The following is a 26,540-nucleotide window of genomic DNA, read 5'->3' as shown; positions in this document are numbered from 1 at the left end:
CATATTTGAAGGTTTTGCAATTCCAGTAAAACCATTCATACATTCACCGTGAATGATTTTAGCCATGGAAGAATTGGTGTCATTTATCAGATAGCCATAGTATGTTTTTCTTCTTTTCATTAGTAGTAAGCATTTTAAACACCACTTCCCCACCAAAAATATACATATGTTTTATATAACATTATAAAAATTGCACAAATACGTGAAGAAAATGAAAGCTGTGAGGTAATACCCCATAAGAACAGCAGTGATTTTCTGTTACGAATTTTTTCACATTGTTATTCATGCATATTAATTGTACAATGTGAGGAGCTCATTTTGATATTTCCTTTCATGCATATAATATACTTTGATCATATTTACCTCCTCTACAAATGGTTTTATTTTCTCCCATTCTACTTTTCCTGGGATTTTAAATGTCCTTATCAAGGTAAGTTTTATTTTCATAGTCAGAAAAAAAAAATAGGCCACATTCTCCAGTTATAAAATAGGTATCTGTGAGAACTTGGAAATTAACTCCCTTATTCAGACTACATGTGCTCATTGTAGATATAGTCCATGTGTAATTGCGCATCTACATTTATACATACACTTCACAGATCACTTGTGTGTCAGGCATTGCAAAAGATGGGGGAACAGGAGGTGTTTGTCCTAATCAACAAGTGCTGTAGTTTTTCCATGAAATATAAGAATCCCCACAAAGCTCCCAGAGCCATGTATCATTCTGCTGAAAAATTGTGATTCCCCTTTTAGATCAGAATCTCCAAACAAGGTAGGACCTAGATGGCTCACCGGCTGTTGTATTGGCTAATAAAACCCAGACCCCTTTGCTGCTGCATTTCTATTCATTCTTGAGTGGGATGCCTTGGGAAGTGGGTTCCTGGGTCTGGCTTTACATGATGTGACTTCAGTCAAAGAAATCCTGGTGCGTACCTTTGCTTATTTGTATTCCAGTGCTGTAACCTCCCCTCATCTCCTGTGTCTTTGTTCTATTAATCTGCAAAACAGGGTTCCACTTGTGATTAGTCCTTGGAGCTTGTTTTTATTAATCAGTCGGCAAAACAGGTTGACTTGGATGCTTCTGTTCAAGAGCTTAATGTGTCCTTGCTTTGCCTTAAATGGGACCAGGCTGTGAAATTTGGTTTTTAAATGTTGATTGCATTGCCAAGAAAGAAAATATTATTTGAAAAGACAACAGGGAATTGCCAGTGTAGAATTGTAGGGCTAGTTTTAGGAAGAGGAAAAGTTTATAGAAAATATAAGTTATGTAGCCTGTTTGTGATGGATAATAAATTGCATAAGTGCAGTTGACCGTGACAGAAAATAAGGCATTATCCCTATTATATTCCAGAAGGATTCTATCATCCAAAGGTTGCCTATTAATAATACTTTTATATGTGTTTGAAATGTAATTCTCTTTTGATACTTAGAGTGAGAATATTATCCTTTTGCTACAGTATTAGGTAATTATAAGAAGATTCAATACAATTTTGTGAATTTCCTTACTTTTTTCTTTCCTCCTTCCCTTGTGCCAAATGACCTTCCAGCGGATTAAAATTATTTTAGCTGTTACACAGGGAAAACTCTGTACCTCAATTTTCTTATCTTCATTATCAAGGGACAAGAACTGACCTACCTGTGGAGATAGAGTGGGTTAACTGACTGATGATTATAAATTGCTTCGTAAAATGCTCATTATCCCCATTTAAAAAATTCTCCTAACTCTAATGTGCAAAGGATAGCACCGCTGGAACAGAATTTTAATGCATAACTTTCCCCCAGCCTCAGTGACAGGCTAGGAAAAACAGCTTTCCAGTGAAAGTTGTCTTCTATATCTCCTAAAAATCTCAAGTACATGTAGCATTTATTACTTGTGAAATTACTGCTCTCCCCAACCCCAATCTGTCGAAGTATATGCAAGGAGCAAATTCTCAGAGTCCCAAATTAAATTTGTCATCAGTGATAAATTTAGTCCTATAAGATACTTTAATAAGTGCTTCAGTGTGACTTATTGGTTTTGTTAGTTAACACAAGTGTATTATGTCTTGTATAGAACTTAGCAGAAGCAATTTCTGACTAGACCTTCCTTGATTAAAATTTAAAAAAAAATTGAAAGTCTCATTTTTATCACGGTGGTAATTATTTTAGGACTAAATTGGTAGATAAGAGCACTGCAGTCCTGTCATTAATTTAAAAATAAAGACAAAAAAGAAAAAGAAAAATGTCAAAAATGTGATTGGGAAAACATTGAAAGACTGTAGTTCTTTATGTTTGGACATACTTTATTCACTTTGTGTGAAAGCTGTGGCTGGGGCTTAAGATTCAGCCCTTGCATATATAATCACTAATGAGTGTCAGGATTCAGCTGCTAATTTGAAAGGCTTTGTGGCTCCTTCACCCCAGACACTAGCAGATTCATTAGACTCTGCTTTGTCCAGCTTGACCTTTGCTGGCCTGTGGATCACAGCTAAATGCCAACATTACACCGGCACCCTCCCACTTGCAACAGTCCAGATATGACTCCTTTGGCGCATATCTTATCAGAATCTGCTACTGACATAAAGTTGGAGGTCCCATAGCTGGCCAAATAATTAGGATTACTTTCCCCCATGGAGGCCCTATTTCCCCACACCCATGGGGGTGTTCCCTTGATTGGAGATTTGATTTTTACAGCAATTAGCAGATTTCTTGATCCTATTTTTTTAAATAAGGTATAGCTTTTAAAATGTGCTTTTATAGCTATTTCTGTGAAAGCAATATACAGCCACTGATTAGGTTTTTTTTCTTGCCATAGGAAAATACATTTTTATTATTAATAATATTAAGTAAGAAAACTGAAAAGAAAATCTAGTGGTAATTTTTTTCCTTTAGAGATTTATCTTCCTGAGCACATTTTTCTTAAAATCAAATCATGTAGCAAGCAGGTAGAAGGGGAACATTTCTGTTTGTTGTGCTTTTTAACACATCCTGTGAAATAAAAGGTTGGGCATAATTTGTCAAGTTTTTGGTTACTGGAGAGGAAAGCCTTTATATTTCCAGCTATGTTGTTTATATATATTTTCCCCGTACTGTTCCCAGTTCTTAGAAAAATACCCTGGTTTTGCTTAAAATTTTACCGTATATTTGCAATAGTTCAGTGGAAGTATCTTTTGGCATCATATATATTTATCAGCCAGAAAAATATATCTTGATAAACTTCTTTCTCATCAGATCCAGTCCTCTAATTCAGGCCTCCAGTGATCTTATTTTGAAGTGGTTGAATTCTCGTTCCTTTTTAGAAAGCGCCATAAAATTAGAGATGGGAAAGAACTCTCTGATTACATCACTTTTTCCACCCCTTTGGCCAGTGTGATCTCCCTCCCTCTGGCATATTCCCTAGTGTTCCATTCAGTCTACTTTAAGATAATAAGACCAAGGAGGCTTCTTGTCCAGTCCCCTCTGGGAATATGTCCCACGGTCCTTGACATGTGGATGTGGTTTTAGGCATGCAGGCTGATGTTTTCTCCTCCAAGAATGCTTCAACATTCTTGCATTCAATCTCTTTTCTTGTTTCTATGCTTCTCAACCTTCAAGAACTTTTCTTTTCTTGAGAAGTCAAATAGCCCTTCTGTCTTGTGAACAAAGAAGTAATACACACTTACATGATTTTGTTTTCATATTTTCCCCATTGCAAAACAACAACATTATTTTGGGAATTTTTTATTATTAGCCATGTGTTTAAGAAGTGCTTAAATTTGAATGGTCCATAAATTTCACTAATTTTTAGCCATCTCAGAGGGCCTGGGATTACAGCTTCTTAGAAGCTTACTGGTTTTGAGACTTTTCAAGAAGAAGATTATGAATATTTGTTCTTAGATGGACAGAATTAAATTAATCAAAGTTCTTGGTTGATGACAAATTGTCATCATTGATAAATGTCTAGCCCTTATTCTTATCTGATTATCCATTTATGAGTAATGTAGCAAATACCCAGTAGCCCACACACATTCAGCAAACCAGAACACTGACAACAATTTATATTTATCCATGTGCTCTCTTATCCCCCTGCCTTCCTTCTTTGGTGTTCATTTATCTGACTTTTGTCTTTTTGTTCCTTTGATTCTTAGATGTTTCTTATAACACACACACATACACACACACACATCTAAACAACACATGGCTATTGATTTTGAAATTTATAAAAAATGTTGGGTTCTCTTTTAGTATGCAGGACTAAGCTGCAACAGACTGAAGCTCAAACCAACACATTATAAATTCTGAAATAACAAAAGATAGCTACCTCAGAGCTTTGGAGAGTGTACAGAAGCAAGTAGATTTTTAGAGGGGAGTTGAATCTTAAAGGAAACAATTGCCATGTTTTTCCATGTCTATGGGTTTTGCTCTGAGGGTAGCCATAGTTGAGTAGAGTTGTGACATAGTGTGGCAAAATTTCCAACACAGAGATTCTGTTCTTTTTGACCAGAGGAACCATTTGAAGCTGCTTGGAGTAACCAGAGCCCCAGAGAGAGGAATAATCCCAGGGGGGAAAAGAGAGAGAGAATGAACCAAATAAGAGGGACATCAATTCTGAGTGTAAACTCTGTGAAGTCTCTGACTCTTGCACCATGCATGTATGGGCAGATTGAAAGCAATCTGAACTGAAATATGAGCCACTAGCCACCACAGATATGTCAGAGTTAAGGGTTTGATTCTAACCAAGTTAATTATGTGCTAAAACAGATTATCAACACTTTTCCAGAAAAATAATAGAATTCAGAACTTCCACAACATAATAATCAAAATATCCACTATTATTTGACATATAAAGAACACGGATAATGTAACCCATTGTCAAGGAAAGAATTAACAGAAGCCAATCTTTAGATAAATCAGAGGTTAGGATTGTCAGACAAGAATTTTAAAGCAATTGTTATAATTACAAGATATATTATAAATGAGAATAAAGAAAATACATTTGCAATGAATAGAAAGGCAATTTCAAAAGTAAAATAGAAAATAGAGCACCAACTGAAAATTTTGGAACTGAAAGAACGTAGTATTTTAATTATTCATTAGGTGGGCTCAGTAGCACACTAACAGAGAAAGAGTGACTGAATCTGAAGGCAGATCAACAGAAAATTGAAGTCTGAAGAAGAAAAACATTATTGAAAAGATTAACAGCCTCAGACACCTATGGAATGATATGCAAAAGTCTAATATGCATGTAACTTGGGATCCAAAGGATCCCAAAGAGAATTTGAATAAATAATGCCCCATAAGTCTCTCAATTTGATGAAAGAAAAATTTACAGACTAAGAAGCGTTATGCTTAGGCATATCATAGTCTAACTACTGAAGAGCTAAGTAAATAAGAAAATAGTAAAAGCAGGCAGATTAAAAAAAGCAATTACAGGGCCACAGTCAAAATGGGTTCAGTTCCCAGTACGGGGGAAAATAACAGCAAAAACAACAAAAAACCTCCAAAGAATTACATATAAGAGAACAGCGATTAATATGGCATCAGCCATCATTAAGTAAGGCAAAGAGATGTCATTGTAAGAGTTTTACATTTTATGTGAAATAGTACAATATTGATTAACTCTAAGTAGACTGTCAAATGCTAAGAATGTATAATAATACTAAGAGTATAATATGAAGACATATAGTTAATTAATAAATTAAAATGGAATTCTAGCAATTTTCAAATAGTACAAATGAAGTGAAGAAGAGAGAACAGAGGAAAAAAGAGGGCCAAAGCAAATAAAAAAGTAGGTAAATATCCACTCTTATTTATAATTACATTAATAATTAAATGAACATAAAAGACAGAAATTATCCAAATATATTAGAAAACAATTCTGATATGTACAAAAGACACATTTTAAATACAAATATACACTTTAAATATAAAGATGCAATTTAAGTTTAATACACAAATGGGATGCTAGAGATGGATGATGTAAATGAATGGGATTACACAGGTTGATACAAATGCAAATGGTTAGCATAAAGAAGTGTGGAGTGCCTATATTAATATCAGTTAAAGTAGACTTTAAGAAGAGGAGACTTTAAGATAAAGACGGGCATTCACAATGAAAAAGGAGTAATACCACAGAAGCCAAAAAAAAAAAAAAAGAGAGAGGAAACACCTGGAAAACGTAGAGAATCTGAACGTTACTAACTACCAGGACCTAATTCATATTTGTAGAACAATTCACACAAAACTGCAGAATATACATTCTTTTCAAATGTATTTGGGACTTTCACCAAAGTAGACACATGCTGGATCATAAAATAAATTTCAGTAAGTCTGAAAGAATTGAAATTATGCAGTGTGTTTTCCCTGAGAAAGATGAAATTTAGTTAAAAGTCAAAAATAATGAGATAAATGCAAAAACCCCAACTACTAGGAAATTAAGTGGCAAGAAATCCTCCAGTTCAGACACTATCTCAAATTAGATGCAAATGAAAATGCAACACATTACAATTTCTGGGATATTTATATAAGGCATGTCTTGGAAGGAAATTTCTAGCTCTAATGTTTATATTAGAAAAAAAATAGAGACTGAAACCAATTATCTGAAATTTCATCTCAGGAGAGTAGAAAAGGAAGAACAAATAAAATCCAAAGTGAGCAAAATGAAGGAATTTACAAAATTAAGAAAAGAAATCAATGAAACTGAATATAGCCATGCTAAGACTCATTCTTTGAGATCAACCGAATTGATGAACTTTTGACTAATGATCAAGGAAAAAGAGCATATAAATAACCAATATTAAGACTGAAAGAGGAGTTATCACTACAGACCTTGGAACAATAAAAATATAATAGAAGAATATTGTGAACAACTTTATGCCAACAAAACTTGACAATCTCCATAAAATGGACAACTTTCTTTAAGATAAATTGACCAGAGGAGGCACAAGATGAAACATAAAAACTGAATAGCCCTCTAAATAAGAAGGAAATTGAATTCATTTTCAAAAACCACCCCAACAACAAAATGCAAGCACTAGATGGCTTTACTAGTGAATTTTATAAGATATTCAAAGAACTAAAAAAAATCTATAAACCTTTTTTTCAGAAATTAAAAGACTCTTGTCAAATCATTGTATGGCCAGCCTACATTAATACCAAACTCTAAGAAAGACTACTGAAAATATTATAGAACAACATGCCTCATGAGCAGATACTAAGATACTTTACAGAATATTAGCAAATCAAACCCAACAAGATGCTGAAAAGGTAACACACTATGACCAGTTTGAGTTTATCTCAGGAATAAAAGATGGATATACCACAAAAATAGAAAAAATTAAACAATGCAATTCAGCCAAAAAAGAATAAAGGAGGAAAACCAAGCGATCATACCAATAGCTTCAGAAAAAGCATTTGAAAAAAATTCAATATTCATTTATCATAAAAAAAAAACCCTTTTAGTAACTAGGGATAGAAAAGAAATTAAGGGTCACAAACCTACAGTTAATGTCATGCTTAATGGTAAATATTGGATGCTTTCCCACTAAGACCAGGTGCAAATTAAGGATTCCTGGACTCCCACTTCTATGCATTATTGTGAAAGTTCTAAATGTTTAATAAGGAAAAAAATGAAAATTGTAAATGAAGAAATAAAAAGTATAAATAGTAAGTGAATAAGTAAAACATTACAAGATTCAGGCAAATATGTAAAAACAAACTGCATATATGATTTGATACTAACAGTGTAAAATCAAAAAATGATTTTTTTATGGTGCTGGGAATCAAACCCAGGCTCTTGCATATGTTAAGCAAATACCACTGAGCAATATTTCTGGTGCCAAAGGTAAATTTTTCTGATGTTAATTATAATACAATCAAAACTATAGAATGCTTTTTTTTTGTTATGGTACTGGGATTTGAACTCAGGTATAAAATGTATAAGAACAAATCTAACGAAAGATGTGGAGAATTTTCTTTTTTGCCAGTACTTGGGCTTGAATTCAGGGCCTCACACTTGCTAGGCTTTGCTAGGCAGGTGCTCTATCACTTGAACCACTCCACCAGCCCTATGGAAAATTTTCTTCAATGAAAACTAAAATAACATTGCTCAAAGAAATGAAAGACCTAAACAAATGAAGATTCACCATGTTTGTGGAGTTTTCAGCTGTCCTCAAATGATGTGTAAATTCAGCTCAATCTACTGATTAAATCAAAATCATAGCAGACTTTTGGGTTTTAGAAATAAATAACTGTTTTTAATATTTATTTTACAATGAAAAAATATAGGATAGCTAAAAGCAATTTAGGAAATTAAAGTTGAAGGTCTTACACTTCTTGATTTACAGACTTTCTGTAAAGCCTTTAGGAATCAAATAGAGTACTGTTGGTAAAAGGTAAACATAAATCAATGGAAAAGTCAGTCCAGAAATAAACCCACACATATATGGTCTGGTGAATTTGGCACAATGTCAAGGGAATGTGATGGGGGAAAGCATGGTCTTCAAGAAATGATATTTAGACAAATAAATATCAGCATAGGAAACCTTTGGCCCTTACCTCATGCCATATACAAAAATAAATATAAACTAGGGCTGGGAGTATAGCTTAGTAACATTGTACATGCCTACCACATGTGAGACCTTGGGTTTGATCCCCAACATGACAAACATAAAATAAAATAAAATAAAATAACAAACTAAATCTTACACCAAAAATAAGCAAATAAGCATGCAAACAAACAAAAACTCACTAAATCTACAAAAATATTATAAGTAAATTTAAGAGATAGATCTTTGCAATCTTAAGACATGCAAAGATTTCTTAGATAAGGATGCACAAATAGCATGGGCCATAAAATGAAATAATGATGAATGGGATCTTACCTAAATTTAAAACTTTTGCTCTTTGAAAGATGCTATTGCAACATTAAAAAAGAAAAAGGTAAAACAGATACCATTACAAAATTGAAAAGGTAGTCCACAATCTGAGAGAACATATTCCAAATTACATCAATATCTAACCAGAATATTCATTCTGGACTCCTACAACTCCATATAATAACAAGAAATAAGAAGACAAATCCATCAATTAAAACAAAATTTGAATTGACTCCTCATAAAAGGATATATGCCGATGGCCAATGAACATATGAAAAGATACTCATTATTAGTCATTGCCAAAATGTAAATTAAATCCATAAGGAAATACTATTTCAATACCTTGGAATGACTAAAATTTAAAAAGCTAACAGCAGTGAGAAATGCATGCAGAAACAAAAGAGTTCTTATACATCAAGGGTGTGAATGCAAAATTTTCAAGAACATTTTGGCAGCTTTTTTAAAAGTTAATTTACACCTACCATATAACCTAGCCATGCTGCTCTTAGGTATTTACTCAAGAAAACTGAAATTTTTATGCCTACCTAAAGACTTACACAAAAATGCTCATAGCAGCTTTATTCACAACAAAAAAATAGAAAACATATATGTCCATCAAGACATAAATGATAAGCAATTATATGCTATCTTTACCTTGGAACAATATTCAGCAATGAAGCAAAATGAATAATTGATACATGTAGCAGCACAAATGAATCTCAAAATCATTATGCTGAGAAAAAGAATCCAGACACAGAGGAATAGAGAAGGTATGATTCTATTTGTATAAAAAATTTAAAGAACACAAATTTAAAATAACAAAAAGAAGAGCGGTTTCTTGGACCAGGCACAAAGGGAAGGATAGGCTGCAAAAGTTATGAGGAATATTTTGAGGGTGATGAAAATGTTTGGTGTCTTATCTTGAGTTTTGACCATGTTTCATCATTGTAGATGTGTATACATGCACAAAATTTCATAAAGTCATACACATTGAATGGATATTTCTTATTTCACATAATTTTTCCAATAAAATTGATTTTTAAAGGGTATTATAGTGAATGTCATCTTTGAGGACTTGCTTAATTCAACATTTGTTAGTAGGTATGACACATTTGATAAAGGAAGGAAAGAAAGGACAGAAGTGGGGAGGAAAGAATGTTTTATCAGTTATTTCTTTCATAGCAGAGAGATAAAGGTAGGCAAAATACGAGTCTTCTTTTATAACTCAATTCTAGATTCCATATCTGCCTATCTTTAGATATCAGAGAATGACCCGTGAAGAACCACCCTTATTATATTCGAGGGCTCTAAATAACCAGGGAAAATGTCAATTTGTATCAGCACCATTCTCTAATCTATCAAATTATGTAACTTTTGGGGGTTTGGTTTGTTTAGTTCTTAAAAAAGCAAAGCAGGATGAACACATTAGCTAAAAGTCATGTCTATAAGTAACAGAATCTAACTCAAAATGATTCAAGTGAAAAATGGAAAATCACTGACTCACCTAACTTAGAAGTCCATAGGGATAACTGGCTTGATCCAGATACCCATATGTTATTATCTCTATTTTTTGTCAGAATGTTTGGCTGTTGGCTTCATCTGACAACGGACTCTCTCCTTATGATGGCTGCTGACGGTTTAGCTCTGTATCAAATCAAGAGCTTCTATTGTTTCATCCTGATTTACATGTCCTTGGCAGAACCAATCAATATGGAAAGAAGGATGAAATGCTCTGATTGGTGGGGCTTAGTCATGTGTTACTTGCCGAACTAGAGCAAGATAGGACACCAGGTAGCCCCCACTTATAGCATATGAACTATCAGTGGGATAGGGATGAGTTTTCAAAGGAAAGTTAGTATGTTGTTGCCAAAAGGTGAATTGAATGTTCCAAAGGCAAAACTAATAGCTTTCTCCTCTCCCAAATACACATATACAACATACCTGATGTGAGTAAGAACAAGAATCTTGCCAATGTTAAAAATTTGAAGTTTCTGTTCCTACTTGTCTTTTCTCTTTTTTTCAAGAATCGTGGCCTTTTGTTCATCCTAATATCTTTGTTCCTGGCATTGGAAGCTAGAAACACTTTCAACAGTGGATGGTGGTAAAGATGAATTGAAAGTTCTTGAATGCCTTTTTTAGTTTATATTAGGCCCAACAATCTGAAAATGTAGTTGTATCAGTTATTGCTATATGAAAAATTCACCACAAGATGAAGCTGCTTAAACAACACACATTTATTAATGTATGCTTTCTATGGGTCAGGAATCAAAGCTCAGCTTCTTGGGGTCTTCTAGCTCAGAGTCTCTCATAAGACCAATCAAGGCATCATCCAGAGCTGTGGTCTCATTTCAAGGCTCCACTTGAGTAGAATCCATTTGCAACCACTCAAGTGGTTGTTGATAAGATTTAGTAACTCATGGTTGTTGAATGAGTTTCTCACAGCCTCAGTTTCTCACTGCTTTTTTGTTGTTGCCCAAAAATGTTGACATTTGGCCCGTGCCCTTCCCCAGTTCCTTATCATGTGGGCCTCTCCATAGGGCAGCTCACAGCAGAGCAACAAGCTTGAATCAGAGTGACCAGAGAAGGCCAAAAAGGTGGAGGGCCAACAAGATGGAAGACCACCAATATGGTCTTTTGGTAACATAATCCCAGAGGTGACATCTATCACTTTGCTATACTTCCACTAAAAGCAAAGTCACTAGGTTTATATAATACCCAAGGGAGAAAAAATTTCCCCAAGGGGTTATCAACCGAAAGTGAGATCATTGGAGTAACTTAGAAACTATCCATCATGGTGGCAGTGGCTTCCGAGGAAATAATTTTCCCATCTTCCTTGCTGTTGTAGTATTCTGTTGGGAGCCTGGAATCCTGGCCTGGATGCAGGAGTTGGACAGAGGCATCCCAACAGCAGGGGCAGGAACTTTGGTTAGAAATACAAATCATTTAAGAAGGCAACATATGCTATGAGAGAGTTTGATTGTGGGAGACAAAAAAAATAATTACAGAAATAAGCTGAGAAAATGGGTGCACAACAAGAGGCAAAATAGAGCTAGTTACAGAGTTATATTTGAGAGTGTTTATCATAGAGAATTAGCCAAAATAAGATTCAAACATTCAGAAGTAGAAGATTGGTTCAAAAACTTCACTATATCTACATATCATATTTTTTGGAACAGTTTCTTAAACTTTAAAAAGTTTTATAACTTTTTTTGGAAACCAAAACCCAGTAAAAAAATTTGTTTTACACAAGAAAATAAGTAAAGATACTTTTAACTGAAATAAAAATTTCATAGAGTATGCTAATACTTTGTGTAAAAGATGAACTTCATGGTTTTTATTCTATTCTATTAAGTTTTGTATTGTGTTAAAATAGGCATATCATAAAATTTACTACTTTAATCATTTTAAAGCATAGACTTCAGTAGCATTAATAACAATTACATTGTTGTGTGACCATTACCACTAGCCATCTCTGAGACTTTTTAATCTTCTATAGTCATTAAATACTAACTCCCATTTCCCCCCCACCCCCTCCAGTTCTTGGTAACCACCATCTTACTTTCTGTCTTGATAAATTTGACAGCTCTATGACCTCATACAAGTGAAATCACACAACTTCTATCCCTTCGTAAATGGCTAATTTCACTTAGTGTAATGTCTTCATGGTTTATCCGTGTTGTTGCATGCATTTGAGTCCCCTTCCTTTTAAATCAGAGTACTATCCCATTGTATGTGTTTACTGTATTCTGCTTATCTGCTTATCCATCAGTGGACACTTGGGGTGTGAATGTACTGAGAACAAAATCTACTTGTAATGAAAGTGTGAGGTCTCTCCATGCGATCACGTTGAAAATCTCTGTTGTGCTAATATCTTAAACAGCACCAAGGTCCTCTCCTCCCTTGATTTTTATAATTAATCAAAGGAACAAAACATATCACACATATGTATGTAGTCAAACATAGTCCAAAGGAGATGTGGAATTGATCTTACTAACCTGAAAGGAGAAATAATTTTTTGTCACTTGATTGCATGAGATTTATAGGGATTATTCTGAATCAGAATTTTTTAATAGATTAGTTGTCCTTCAGAGAGCCTTGGATTCTCCCAGAGTGAAAGAAAGCAAATTGAGAAAGATATACACCCTAAAGAGACCCTTCTAGAGCCCTGTCTTGATGTCTTGTGTTTCATTTGTTCATTAGTTTAGCTAATATTGCGAGCCTGCTCAGGCAAGGTGCTAGAAATACGAGAGTGAAAAAACAACAAATTACTGACCCTAGGGGACCTCATAAGTCTCTTACTAAAGAGAGAGACATGGAGATCATTTAACAGATTATCACAAGTGCCACAGCTAAATTTGTAAGATTACTCTGGAGACAGATGTGATGAGCACCTGATTCAGTTTGGATGGGTAAGAAAAGCCTTCAAGGAAGGCTGAAGAGATTCTGGAAGAGGACATTTCAGGTACAATGAGAAGCATGCACAATGAATACAAGCAGTTAAAAGTTTAGGGTTTGCAAGGAATTCCATTACCTTAGAATGCAGGGTATGGTAGGGTAAGAGGGCCCTAGAGGGCCTGATGTGACAGGTGAAGGAGTTTAGATTGTATCCTGTGGTTCTGGTAAGCCATAGAAAGCTTTTAAGTAGGGGAGTTATTTGGCCATGTTTATCTTTTGGAAGAAATTCTAACAGCAATGTAGATGAAGATGAAGGGAGTAGAGAAAGAAATGAGGCCAGGACAGTAATCAGGAATGTTTTAATGGTCTGGGAACAAGATGTTGAGAATCTTACTTAAAAGTGTTGTCAGGGGGAGATGAACAAGAGAGAAAGATTCAAGATATGTAGAGAAATTAGAATTGAAGAATTTAGGACTGATGGGCTGAGAGTAGGGAGAAATGAAGATTAGATTTCTGGCTTGCTAACCTATATGAAATGATTCTAGTAACTTGATAATGAACTATTAATTGAGTCTTTTTCTAAGAAGTCTTGTTATGAAAGATGTTTGATTATTTGTTCAGGATACAACTGGACAAACTTCCTAGGTAGCACATCCTACAAGTTTCTTTCTTCCATTGTGCTTAGAGGCATAGTCGTGGAGCGTCCTAGAAATTGGAAATGTATGTGTGCAGAATGACAAAAGCAGAAGAGGCAGAGAAGAAGCAAGGAGAGAAGCAGCCATTGAAGCCAGGACCAAATGTTAGGCTAATGAGGAGCAAGGTTAGACTGATAATGGAAATAGGCCACTAGGCCTTCAGCTGGGAAAAATGGGAGATACAGGTACAAGGAGCTTAGGACACAGGTGACTTAAGTCTGTGAGTGATATGAAGATGTAGACAGTCTATTTCCAAGTGGTGTTTGTAGTTTATCATAGAGCTTTGTTTACTTAAAGGACCATACTAGACCAGTGGAGTGAGGAATTCGTGAAGGGAGAAAGTTTTCCAGGACTGTGAATAGAGCTCAGTAGTAGAGTGCTTGTTTGCCCCAGGTCTTAGGTTTAATCCCCAGCATTGAAACAGAAGAAAAGAAAGTTTTCAAAAACCTCTAATTTTTTATCATGAGCTCTACCTGGCTGTTCATTTCATGATGAACTATCCTCTTTATACCTTAAAAGTGAAATTGAAAAATAAAATTACATAAAAAGAATATGCTAAAATAAAGTATATCAAATGATTAGATAACTAAAAGAATGATCCAACCAAGCACAAGTGTAGCCACTCACAAGCAAGCAAGGCTCTTTGAATTGAGGTGGCTGCAAACCATACAGTCGATGCTGCTGCTGGAAGGACAATGTTAGTTGTCAAACACTCATGGAGTTCTTTGGATACCTTCCAGGGTGCAGGGACATTGAACCCTTTGAGAAAACTTAGGGAATAGGTCTCTCTCCTTTCATAGGAATTTACCCACTTATTAAATCAGATTCATAGGTGCAGAGTGAGAAAAAAATTGCCTCCTAATCATTGGAGAATAGGGAAGAAGGACCAGTCACAATAATGATAATGATAGTGTTTGTGATAATGTGTTTGACATCTGACATTATGGCAGGCACTCTCTGAAGAACTTCACCTACCTCTCCATTTAGTCTTCATAATAACCTGCTCCTTAGGTACCTCTAACTATGCAGAAAGAGGCCAGGTTCAAGAGAAATTAATTAACTCCGTGCTAATATACTTACTTGGAGAATCAGAATGGGACTTAGATCTCTCTACTATACCACTGATTCTCTACTATATCTCTGATTCTGAGTTTCTTCTTCTATAAAATAAACAATAAAAATATCTATACATAGATTTCTTACCTTGGATACTAGATGAATTATTACATGTAAACTTTCTAGTAAGTGTTCAATGAATGTGAGCCATTGTTTTATATTGTTACCATCATTATCTACACTACTTTTAATATTTAAAAAAAGAGGGTCATATTTTAGGAAAAAGTCCACAGTAAGGAAACAGAAATGCACATACATACAGTCAGTGAAAACTACACTTCTTTTTTTTGCTTCCCATCAAAGGCTATTACAATGTAGGACCTGCTATTGTATATTTATTCAGACATCAATCTTAATCAGCTCCGTTGCTACTTTGGCAGTAAGGGCATTGTAATTCTATTTTTATCGGTTCCTTCCTGTGCACCAGACATTCAAAATAGCATGAGTAAGGATCAAAAATATCTTAATGGATTTGGTTCCCAGAGATATCGGTGACCAGAGGAAGAGTTTTGCAGAAATTTCTTCCTGAGCTGAGAAGGAAGGTAAGTGGGGAAGGTGAGGGAGGGCTGGCTGTTCACCTAGCTGTATGTCTGGCATGGAGCTAAAGGCCAAGATCAAGTAGCAGGGGATACAAAAGACCCTGGGAGAAGCTGAAGGAGCAGAGTATAAATGCTTCCTATCTCAGGTTTATGCTTAGGACCAGAATTGTGTGATTGCTGAGGGTAACACTGCCCTTCATAAAGGAACCATGTTTTTGATAAACAGATATCCTGGTGCAATTACATTGCTCACACACACATACACAAATGTAGAGAATTCTTGCCATTAGTATTTTTGTTTGGATCTCTTACCTGGGCTTCTTTTTCTTTCTGTTTCTTTTCTCCTCTATTCTTTCTACTTCTGTCATTATTTCACCTCTTTGTCCTCCTCCTACTCTTTCTTCTCCTTATCCCCCTTTTTTAATACCATTTTAAACTCAAACTAATCATCACCCAAAGGTTATCAGAGTTTGGAAACTGAGATCAAAGGAAAAAGAAAAGGAGATCAGAATATTCAGAACCACCATATTCTTACATGTAATGCGGGATTTCCCAAACGATTGTAAATTATGCTATTAGTGGAGCGTGACATAATCTTAGGCCATGCACAGATGGACATTTGTTCTTCAGTAATTCTGTATTTATTGCATACATATTGAAAAGTGTATTGTGATTTCATGCATATTGTTGTTTAGGGTGAGGATAAATTTATTTAAGTAAAAATGAGTCCATATGTAGAGAAATATTTAGTAAATATTAGTACAGGTGGTATACAGATGTGGTAAATGAATTATGGTTCTAGCACATCAGGATTGAAGCTTGGGGCACACTGTCGTAATACATGGCTTCTTTTACTTGAATTAGGGCTTTCTGGGGGCTCTGTAGAATGTAGGCATTGATTCATTCCACGTGATCTCTTGGGAACATTCATGCCATCTTCCTTGGTTCTATCACAGTTTTGGTGAGTCTGTATCAGCAGCAAGGACTCGGAACACAACCAACCTCCCAAATTCCACAGCTGCATCGCTTGACGAAAGCCCAAGGCATGAGCAATAATTCTGCACCAGCAATTTGAGTTTTTAAACATTTAAGCATGTGTAGCAGGTGGGAATATTAGTCCATTATGATATGCAGATGCAAGTAATTTCACATCAGTGTGTTTGTTTACTTTTAGAGTTGTGGTAAATCTAAATCTGAGCTCTGGCTCTTTAGTGTGAGAAGGAATAGATGCACTCATAATGGAGGACCCCTCTAACCTGGCACACAGCCCGGGTCCTTGAGGACATCCAGGCTGTCTAGTAGGGCCATCTGGACTTCACTCCATATTGGCCACTGCTGACAGGCTCTTGGTTAGCATTTCATGGGCCCTTGAGAGCAGGTGATGGCTATCTTTTTCCTGACTTGAGATCCTTGCCCAACCTGGGAGTGGGGAGTATGATTTGACCTCCCTAGGGACATCACACAGCTGTTCCTACCAGGGCTTGTCACTACCCAACCATCCCATCCCTCGCCAGGAATTCGATCTGGGTCCTCACTACTCCAGACAGTCCTTCTGTTTTCTCTTTAGAGGGGACTCTCTCCTGCTTGTCTTGACTGCTCTGGAAGTCCTTTACCTCCATCTGGTCCCCAAAGGCACTCACCCCACCCACCAGGGATTGACCAAGTTTTATGCCCTCATGAAAACAACAATAAGGAAGGAAGGAGGTGACAATGTTTCTGGAAACTTCTTCTTAAGCCATCATATATAAACAGTCTTGTGGCAAATGAACACGAAGGCTTTCCTAGAATAAGGAAGAGAAAAATAGTAAAAACAAACATGTAATATTTCTATTAACTATTCTTCTGTCATATGTGAAGTAAAAAAATTGAACTGTGTGTATATGTATAAAATATATGCTGTATGATATGCATACACATTCAGAAATGTGTTCAAATAGGTATAACATTAAAAATGGTTTTCCATCTTACCAAATATAATCTGTACAGCAGTATGTAATCTGAATGTCACGTTTGTATGGGTCTTAATGATGACCTCTTGCAAATGCATTTTATGCAAAAATTCATTAGGTATTTGGGGCTGAAGAGCACTTTTCCAGTTGAAGTTGAAAAGGCATTTCAAGTAGGGGAAGACAATAGAGTACCACCTCACTCTCTGGGCTAACCTTAGAGCAATACCCCTTCAGTATTAATGTTTTAAAACAAAGAAAGACTGGCAAAGTGTCTTGAAGGTAGTGTGCCTGCCTAGTAATCATGAGGCCCTAAGTTCAAATCCCAGTACTGCTTAAAAATAAATAAATAAATAGAACAAAGAGACAGGCAGGCACCGGTGGCTCATACCTGTTATCCCTACTTGGGAAGCTGAGATCTGGAGGAGCTAGGTTTGAGACTGGTCTGGGCAAAAAAGAAGACTGCTATTTCAACCAATAGCTGGACACAGTGGTGCACACCTGTCACCCTAAGCTACATTGGAGGCTGAAATCGGGTGGATCATGATTCCAGCCCATCCTAGAGGAATAAAGAGTTTGTAAGATCCCATGGTGCTCACCTGTCATCCCAGCAATATCAGGAAATGTTGAATAGGAGGATCACAGGGCTGGGCCTGGGCAAAAAGTGAGACCCTATTTCCAAAATACCCAGAGCAAAAAAAGGGCTGGAAGTGTGGCTCGAGAGGTAGGTGCCTGCCTAGGCAAGCATGAAGCACTGAGTTCAAACCACAGTACTGTAAAAACAAAAACAAAAACGAAGCAAAACTCAGAGACTATGCTTCTCTTCGCTCTTTGCTTTCAGACTCATCCCCTGCCCTTGCCCTGCTCCTCTCTGAATCTCAGGGCAGACTGAGCTCTGCCAACTAAGCTTTCCCAGGCTAGTTCCTTTTGCCACTGACAGCTCAGGAGTCTGGCTTCCCTGGAGAGCCTTTCCCCTGGAATCAGCCTCTTCTGGACAGGCTGCAGTGGTCCCAGCCACCAGGAGGTCCTGGCCTCCAGCAGCAACATCTTGCATTGTCACTCCAGCCCCAACTGAGAAATCCAAGTTCCTCTTCTAATATGTAGCCAATGGTCCATATTAATTCTCCATATTAATATTAATTTCCTTGATTGAGTTACCTGACTACCTACCTCACTCTCTGGGTCCTGATTCATAGGGCAGATAAATCTGTTAAGTTTCGGATACTAAAAATCTTAAATTGAAAGTAATTGTGCTCTCTGTACAGGAATGAATATAGAAATATTCAACTGGCGAGGGCCACCATAGAAAGGGGACTAGGGAGGAGTGAAGAGGACTGGGGTTCTAATACATATATGCATGGAAACATCACAAGGAAATTGTGTAGCTAGCGCTTTATCTCAAACTAGCAAAAACATCATGCTTTTCTTTTTATCATCTTTTTTTTCTACAAAATCAGAGAACAGGAGGGCAGAACAGGTTTGGGGGGCGCAGATGATTGGCACTGGTGAGAGGGAAGGTGGCCAGGAGGGGAGTAGGAGGAATATGGTGCAAATAATTGTGCCCATGTATGTAAATGCAAAAATGATACCAGTTGAAACTGTTCCAGGAATCAGGGAAGGGGGATGAAAGACAGCAGTGGAGGGGTGAATTCAAGTATGATACATATTTGATACATTGTAAGAACCTTTGTAAATGTAAATGCCACATGGTACCCCCACCCAGCACAACAATAAAGGGAAAAAAAAGAAAGAAAAGAAAAAAAGATATCAATAGTTAAAAAGATAATAACACCTTTGATTATGGTCGCTCAAGTTACAGAACATCTTTTGCTGAGCTTGAGAGAGAAATCTATGCTCTCATGAAGCCTATCTTCCACAAGAAGCAGGCACACAGACAAGAAAAATAATGCAAAAGAAGACCATTGGATACTGATCAAGGCTGTGCATGGGAGAGAAAAAAACCAGAATTTGAACTCAGGGCCTCATGTTTGCTAGGCAGACACTCTACCACTTCAGCCATTCTGCCAGCTCTCAGGATGATGTTTTAGTGAGTGGTTCCTTTACAGAAGACCTTGTAACTACTCCAGATTTGCTTATAGCCGAGTTTGGGTGTAGCTTTCAAAGACACTCTATTCACCGAAACCCTCCACTCCTTTTGCTGCTTCTTCAGATTCTATCCATGCTAGCCACAAACTAATAAGGGCGACATTTGGAATCCATGTATGTTCTTTTTCATACACAGTACTTTATTTACACAAAGAAACCTTAAAACTTACAGATCTTTGTGTGGGATAGGTACTAATGTGTCTTCGTCTCTATCACTATTTCCAGTTGTTTTAATTGACCAGTTTCATCTACTTACCATCCTTAAAAGTACTCTGAGTGGAGCTCCCATCTGAACTATCATTTTAATTTGCACAGTGTCACTTTCCTGTTGAGAAATTTCCATGTGCCATACTCTCTGCTTAACCTCTTATCACACCTTCACAACCTTGTGAGGCAGGCACACTAACTCTTGTTTTATGAAGAACACATAGTTAAGACCTGGGGGACTTTTGTCTAAAATCTTGTGACTAATAAGTAGTAGAAATGGAACTCAGACTCAGTCTGCTTAACACCAAAGCTGACCTGCTACTTCAGTTAGATTGGGCCATAAACTCATGATAGCTATCCCTGGTTTCTTCCTGGGGTTACTATTGGGCTCCCAAACCTGATAAACCTCTTGACAAGTTTCCCTTCACATCCTTGCACAATAGAAATGAAACAAAATAAATTACAAACCTGTCGTAGAAGTAAATTGAACAGCAAACCATAACTTTGAATATTCCTAGATTTTTCTTTGAATTTGATCAAAGACTCTTTGGTAAGCAAAACAGTTTAGCAGGTTTCTACCCAATGTCAGAAAACAGACTGATGAAATGCCAACTGTTTTTCCAGATGATTGGGAAATAGCCAGTCTGAGGTAGCAAAAGGCCTAAGTTTCAAAATTGTTTATTAAAATCTAGAACATTAAGTGCTGGGTGTAGTGGTACACAGCTGTAATCCCAGCACTCATGATCCCTAGGTGAGAGAATTGTGAGTTTGAGACCGGCCTATGCAACATAGCAAGACCCTGTCTCAAAAACAAACAAAACAAAAAAATCAAGTTCATTAAGAAACTGAAGGGGACATTTTCTGGTATTTCCATTTCAAAGTGAGAAAATAAAGTACCATGTATATGACATGTGTTGTGTTTTCACCACAGTGTTTATCAACTTCTCTTTGTGTGAGACAGGCTATCTTTTATTTTGAAATTACATCCATCCTACATTTGGGGCTTGAAGTTGTTTTAAGTGAAATGTAATAAACAGTAGAATGTGTTTGAATGTCCATGTGTATATGCTTGAGTTTTAGCGTCCTCTCGTGATGAAATTGTAAAAAATTAGTAATTTATTAGTACCTAAAATAGTCCTTGGAACTTTACTAACCCAGGTGATCTGAAGGTCCAGTAATTTCTGGCTCTGATAAAAGATTGACTCAAAGATGCAATAATGAGTCTATCATAATATGAATATCTATATAGTTTTTAAGATACTTTAGGTATATGTCAATATAATTAATCCAATTTTCACCAAATGCTTACTATATCCCAATGGTACTTATAGTAGTTTAACTGGTGTCTTTGAATTTTGTTTCTTTAGATATTGAATGGATAAATTTCATCTCAGACATTTCCTGACCTATATTTTCTAAAATTCACCAGTATAGGACCCAAACCTCTCTCTCTGTAGAGACAGAACCAGTTTAGGCATAATTCCATATAAATTAGGATTTTTATATTGCAAGTAACAGGAAACTTGACTTAAACTGGTTTGAACAAATGGACTATATTTTGTTGTATATTTGAAAAATTCATAGGTAGATATGGCTTTAGAGGAGGTCTTTCTATCACCTTAAACATATGTCTGGGACAGTTTCTCCTTTTCTAGTTCTGAGATCCGTTTCTTATTTCTTACAGATTCACTCTTAGATGTACTGTTGGCTTGAGTTTTTTTGTTTTTCTTTTGTACTAGGATTTGAACTCAGAACCTCACTCTTGCTAGCAGGTACTGTACCACTTGAGTCATACCCTCAAGTCCTTTTGTTTTAGCTATTTTTCAGATAACATCTCACACTTTTTATGGGGGGCCAGCCTTGGACTATGAGCCTCCTGTCTGTGCCTCCTTAGTAGCTGGGCTTGTTTGTTGAGCTGGGATCTCACTAACTTTTTGCCCATGGTGATCCTCCTGATCTCTGCCTCCAAGTATCTAGGATTATAGCCATGAACCATCACACTTGGTCTCATCAAGTTTTTTAAATGGCTGTCAATGACTGTGTGGGACAAAGGGGGAGGAGAAACTCAGCAATGTCCTGGGCCTGATCTTCCTGACTGGCTTGGGTCCTGGGTTCACTCCTGCACCAGTCACCAGGGCTGAAGGGATGAAATGCACAGCACTAGCTCTCCAGGCCTGAAGTGCAGTCAGCTTGACCCTATGTCCCAAATGGAAGTCAGGGCTGTTGCAAGGGCTACATGCAGGGAAGCAGCAAACGCGTCTGCCATGAGCTGTTTCCTGGGGAGAGGAGATGGGCAGCTTCTTTTTGAAGCTTGTGTTCTTTATGAAACTACAATTATTTGTTGTTCATTTTGTACAGTGGCTGTCAGCATTATTTTATTACTGATATTTCAGTTTTGCCCTGGACAGATACCAGTAAACCTTCCTTAGTGACATAAATCTCTGTGAAAAAGAAGTGGTTGGAGCTTCTAACCTCTTGTCCCCTTTTGATAAATTTACCATTAGAATAAGAGTAGACACATTCAATCCAAAGTCACTCAACTACCTCTGACTCCTCTACTTTTTTCATTAAACACAGTGTCTTTAGAAAAGTCAATCTCTCTTCCCTCTAACAGTTGAGAGTCTTTTTCTCCAACCGGTTTTTTCCAGACTTAAAATCCCTTCACTTGAACCTTTTTAGACTTCATATTAAACTTTCCATCCAGCATATAAATGCCAGATGATAGAAATTGCCCTTTTCCATACTTTTTGCCATGTGGGTAATAAATACATCTATTTACTTCAGTTTCCATCAATTAAAATATACAGTGGCTTTTTATTTAATCAGTTATATTAAAGGGGATGGGAATGGGACTTCTTGTTTTCAAGTACTTGGACGTTAGTAAACTTTTCTTGGAGATTCAGTTCAGGAAAATAGATTCTTGGCTAAGAATAGAAACAGGATTTCTTTTTTTTTTTTTTTTCCCCAAATGAAGGAAGTCATTGTTTAAAATCATACTTGAAAATTTTAAGAGACTAATTGTTCCCTTCCCTTTTAAGAGTATTTCTGAATATACTTTTAAAGGACTCTTAGTATCGTCCTATTATTTTAGAATCATGTAGTCACTTTTATAGTGTCCTATTAATATTGGGCTATATTACTAATATTGAAGTCTTATTGTTCCTTCATGTCCAAGTTGAATCTGTAGGTTGAAGGGGGTATTTTTTGCTCTTTCCAGAAGTGCTATAGAATATGTTATGAATGAGTTCATCCTGGGGGGGTGGTACTTATGGAGTTTTTGTATTTTTGTTTTTTTGCTGTTTTCAGTCTACTGTTAAAGGAATGTTCATTTCTTTGATTATTCTTTAGTAACAAGAAGTAATGAGGAAGGAGGAGGTAATGAAAGCAGGAGGTAATGAAGAAGGGTCCAATGGGAGCTCCCCATTTTATTTTCTCGACATGTTTCCAGAACACAGGCAAAACTCTCCAGGTTCTTAAGCACAGATTGCTCCATTTATTGGTTACTGAAGTTTTTCTCCAGTCTCTCTCCAGGCCCAGCTTTCCAGACCCCAGAGTCTGACACCACTTGAAAGGAGGCATAGCAACAATCTATAAGTTCATCAAATGAATTTATGCAAGACAGTGAGTTCCCAAACAGCTCTGTCTGAATATTTATACAGGATAATCTCCTGGAACATAGCTTGGTTTCCATTGGTGGTAAGGAATGTATGTAGCTTACCTTTGGAGTCTGAAACAAGACTAGGGAAAAAATTCTAGAGATTAAATTGTCAGGAGGATTTTTGCTTAAATATGTGAGGGCCAGAAGCACGTTTACTCTTCAGAAAGAAGATTTAGTCAATACAGTCAACTGCCAGGGAACATCTCTACTTTTTAAGATCCTTTTCATCATCAGTGAGCCTCAGGGTGTTAGACTTTGGACTGTGAGGTCAGCCAAGTATCCATCTCTTTGTCCTCAAACAGCCCTGGCAGTCTTGGTACCCTTGTTGCAGTATGAGTCACTGAAAACAGAGACTCCACCAAGGATAGATTTGCTGGCTCTCAACTTCGCTGTGACACAAATGAAATGTTCACTGAGTCCCATTCAGTGGTGTCTGTGGTATAGCATCAGCATTTCTTATCAGGTTCTTTTATTTTTTATTGCAGTAAAATATACTTCACATAAAATTTCTCAGTTAGCCATTTTTATGTGGCTATTACTGTACACAGTCAACACCATTTATCTCCAGCACTTCTTGTCTTGAAATGAAATTCTGTACCCATTAAACAGTAACTGCCATTTCCCTGTTGCCCCAGCACCTGACAAGGGCCATCCTATTTTCTATTTATATGAGTTTGGTAACTCTAGATACCTCATATAAATGGAATTATACTGTTTAAAACAAAAACTGAAGCCATTTAACAAAGTTTACTTTGTTAATGAATAAGAAAAACTTTCTAGAACCTGACAACATTCTAGAGTGCCCTCCAGATAGAGTAGCAGACATTCCCACCTCAACCTGCGTCCAATGAAATGAAACTGGGAGACTCTTAATTCTTGTCAGTAAAGGTTTTTCTCCATTGGAAGTCAGAGGGATGATTGGACTTTGCAGTATATTGTGGTAGACTGTATCAAAAGGAAGTAGAAAAAGAAAATAAAAATTGTGGCCTAACAAAGAAGAAAAGGCAGTGTTCATAAAGGATCCAGCACCCTCTTGATTTAAAAAGAAAATGCTGGAAGCAAGGTGTAAAACTCCCATCTGTCCATCACTGCTTCATTTTCAGGTGCACCTGGTCTGATGTGTGCCAAGTACAAAATGGCCTGTGCATCTTTGTAAGAGCTGAGCTCCCAGCGTTGTCTTTCCTGCACAAGTGTCCATGTGGTCTACAAAGTGGAACAGATGCCAGGCAGGCCCTCAAACAAAGCCACCTTGCTGCTATTTGCCTCCAGATAGTTCAGCTATGTCCTTTTATTTCTGGGAAGAAAGAATGTCACTTTGGCTTTCTGAAAACACTTCCCACCTTTGGGCAAAACTAATTATGACAATAGACATGCTTTGCTCAGAATTTCCAAAGAGAAAGAAGTGTTTACTACTGGCACATGTTGCCCAACTAGGTTTGGGGAAAAGAGGAAGAACAGGAGGACGTTATTTCTGATTTCAGGTAACTTTGTTAAGTGGTGCTACTTCCTGGAATTGTATAACACCAGAGAGAGTGTTTCTGCGTACAGCTTTGTGAATCTGAAAACTGCTTGACTGAATATTTTATGATCTTCTTGTCAAGCCTCTCCTTATAACGTGACCTAGAGGCACTGCTATGGCTTCTTTTTTTATGAAGACTTGAACATTTACAGTTGTAGAAAAACCTCAAGAGACTCCAGCATTTCAAAAGCCATAGTTAAGGTTTTATTTTTTTATACTGGGATGTTTGTGGGTTTTCTTATTATAAAATTAGGGTTGTCATAGTGACATCTATTTCAAACCAGATATTTCATGGTCTCAGAAAGTTCTGCTTTAAGAAACTGGGTTTATTTATGAACACGTTAATGCTGCGTACAGAAAGTAGCACAACATGGATGAGCAGGAATCTTTGGTAGAGCAGTATTTGGGTAAATTTAAAATTCTGAGGATTAAACAAAAATTCCTTTATCTTGATAATTGTTCAAAATTGTCTTAAGAGTTTTAAAAAGTGTTTTCTAGTGTTCCCAGGTGACACTATAGTCAGTTTAACTTTACTGGCCTACCTTGTGCAGCTTTAGAACACGTGGCTCCTGAATGTAAGGCTCAGGCGTGACATGAGTACTTGTTAATCCAGTGCCTGGCTCTGCCTAGACAGGAATCAGAATCTTTGGTGGTGGAGCAGGAAATCTGTACTTTAGCACCTGGGGTGATTTTTATGCCCACTAACGAGTGAGAACAACTGGCTTTGAAGCTACAGGTGTTTGGGTTGGCTGTGAATTTATTTTTAGAGTCCTTGTAAATTGATACTTGATCAGGGACATCTTTCTGCCTTTTTCTATAAAAGTGAATGGAAAACTAAATTTAAGTTCATTTAACTCAGGAGCTAAGTTGGTTGGGCTAGGGATAATTGGAATATTTTTGCTGATTTTTAAAATAGTTTCCTTAATTATTTGTTCCATGTCATGCCCATTCTGTTCTGTGTGGTAGAAGGAAGGTTGTTGTGAAACTCAGGGACACCAATTCTGTAGCTGGTTCACAGTTTAGTGATGTCGCTTTGCCTGTTTGGCTATCATTTCTTCACATATAAAATGGGAATGTTGTCCTAATCTCTGAGTTTCTTTCCATCTCTAACATTTTATGATTCTCTGGATTATTTCTAACCTTTACTCTGCCACTCTCAAAACATTTTCTCATGCATGAAACTGGGAAAGACCTTTTAGATTATCTGTTTTTTGGTTTTTTTTTTTTGTAATATTGGGGTTTGAACTCTGGTCATGGAGCTTGCTCAGCAAGCACTCTACCACTTGGGCCACACCCCAAGATCTTTTTCTTTTTCTTTCTCAGATTGGGTCTCACGCTTTTGCCCAGGGCTGGCCTCAGACTACAGAACTCCTACCTCTGCCTCCTGAGTAGTTGGGATTGCAGGCAGACACCGGAGGTGCTGCTTTGGAAGAGCTTGGAGGAGAGCCCAGGGCTTGGGTTCTCAAGACAGATCTCTCACTGCATGAATTTCATTACATATCACACAGGGGGTTCCATTTCTTTT

The 26,540-nt window shown here is 36.8% G+C and overlaps 1 protein-coding gene across 6 annotated transcripts in view; it reads left to right on the top strand.

Moving 5' to 3' along the window:
* The window catches only part of Mpped2 (metallophosphoesterase domain containing 2), a 173,803-nt gene that overhangs the window by 99,942 nt on the left and 47,321 nt on the right, over nt 1–26,540 (top strand). The gene's annotated exons all lie outside the window — the stretch shown is intronic.

Source organism: Castor canadensis, chromosome 1, assembly GCF_047511655.1.
Source record: "Castor canadensis chromosome 1, mCasCan1.hap1v2, whole genome shotgun sequence".
Lineage (NCBI taxonomy): Eukaryota > Metazoa > Chordata > Mammalia > Rodentia > Castoridae > Castor > Castor canadensis.
This window is presented reverse-complemented; position numbering and strand designations above follow the sequence as displayed.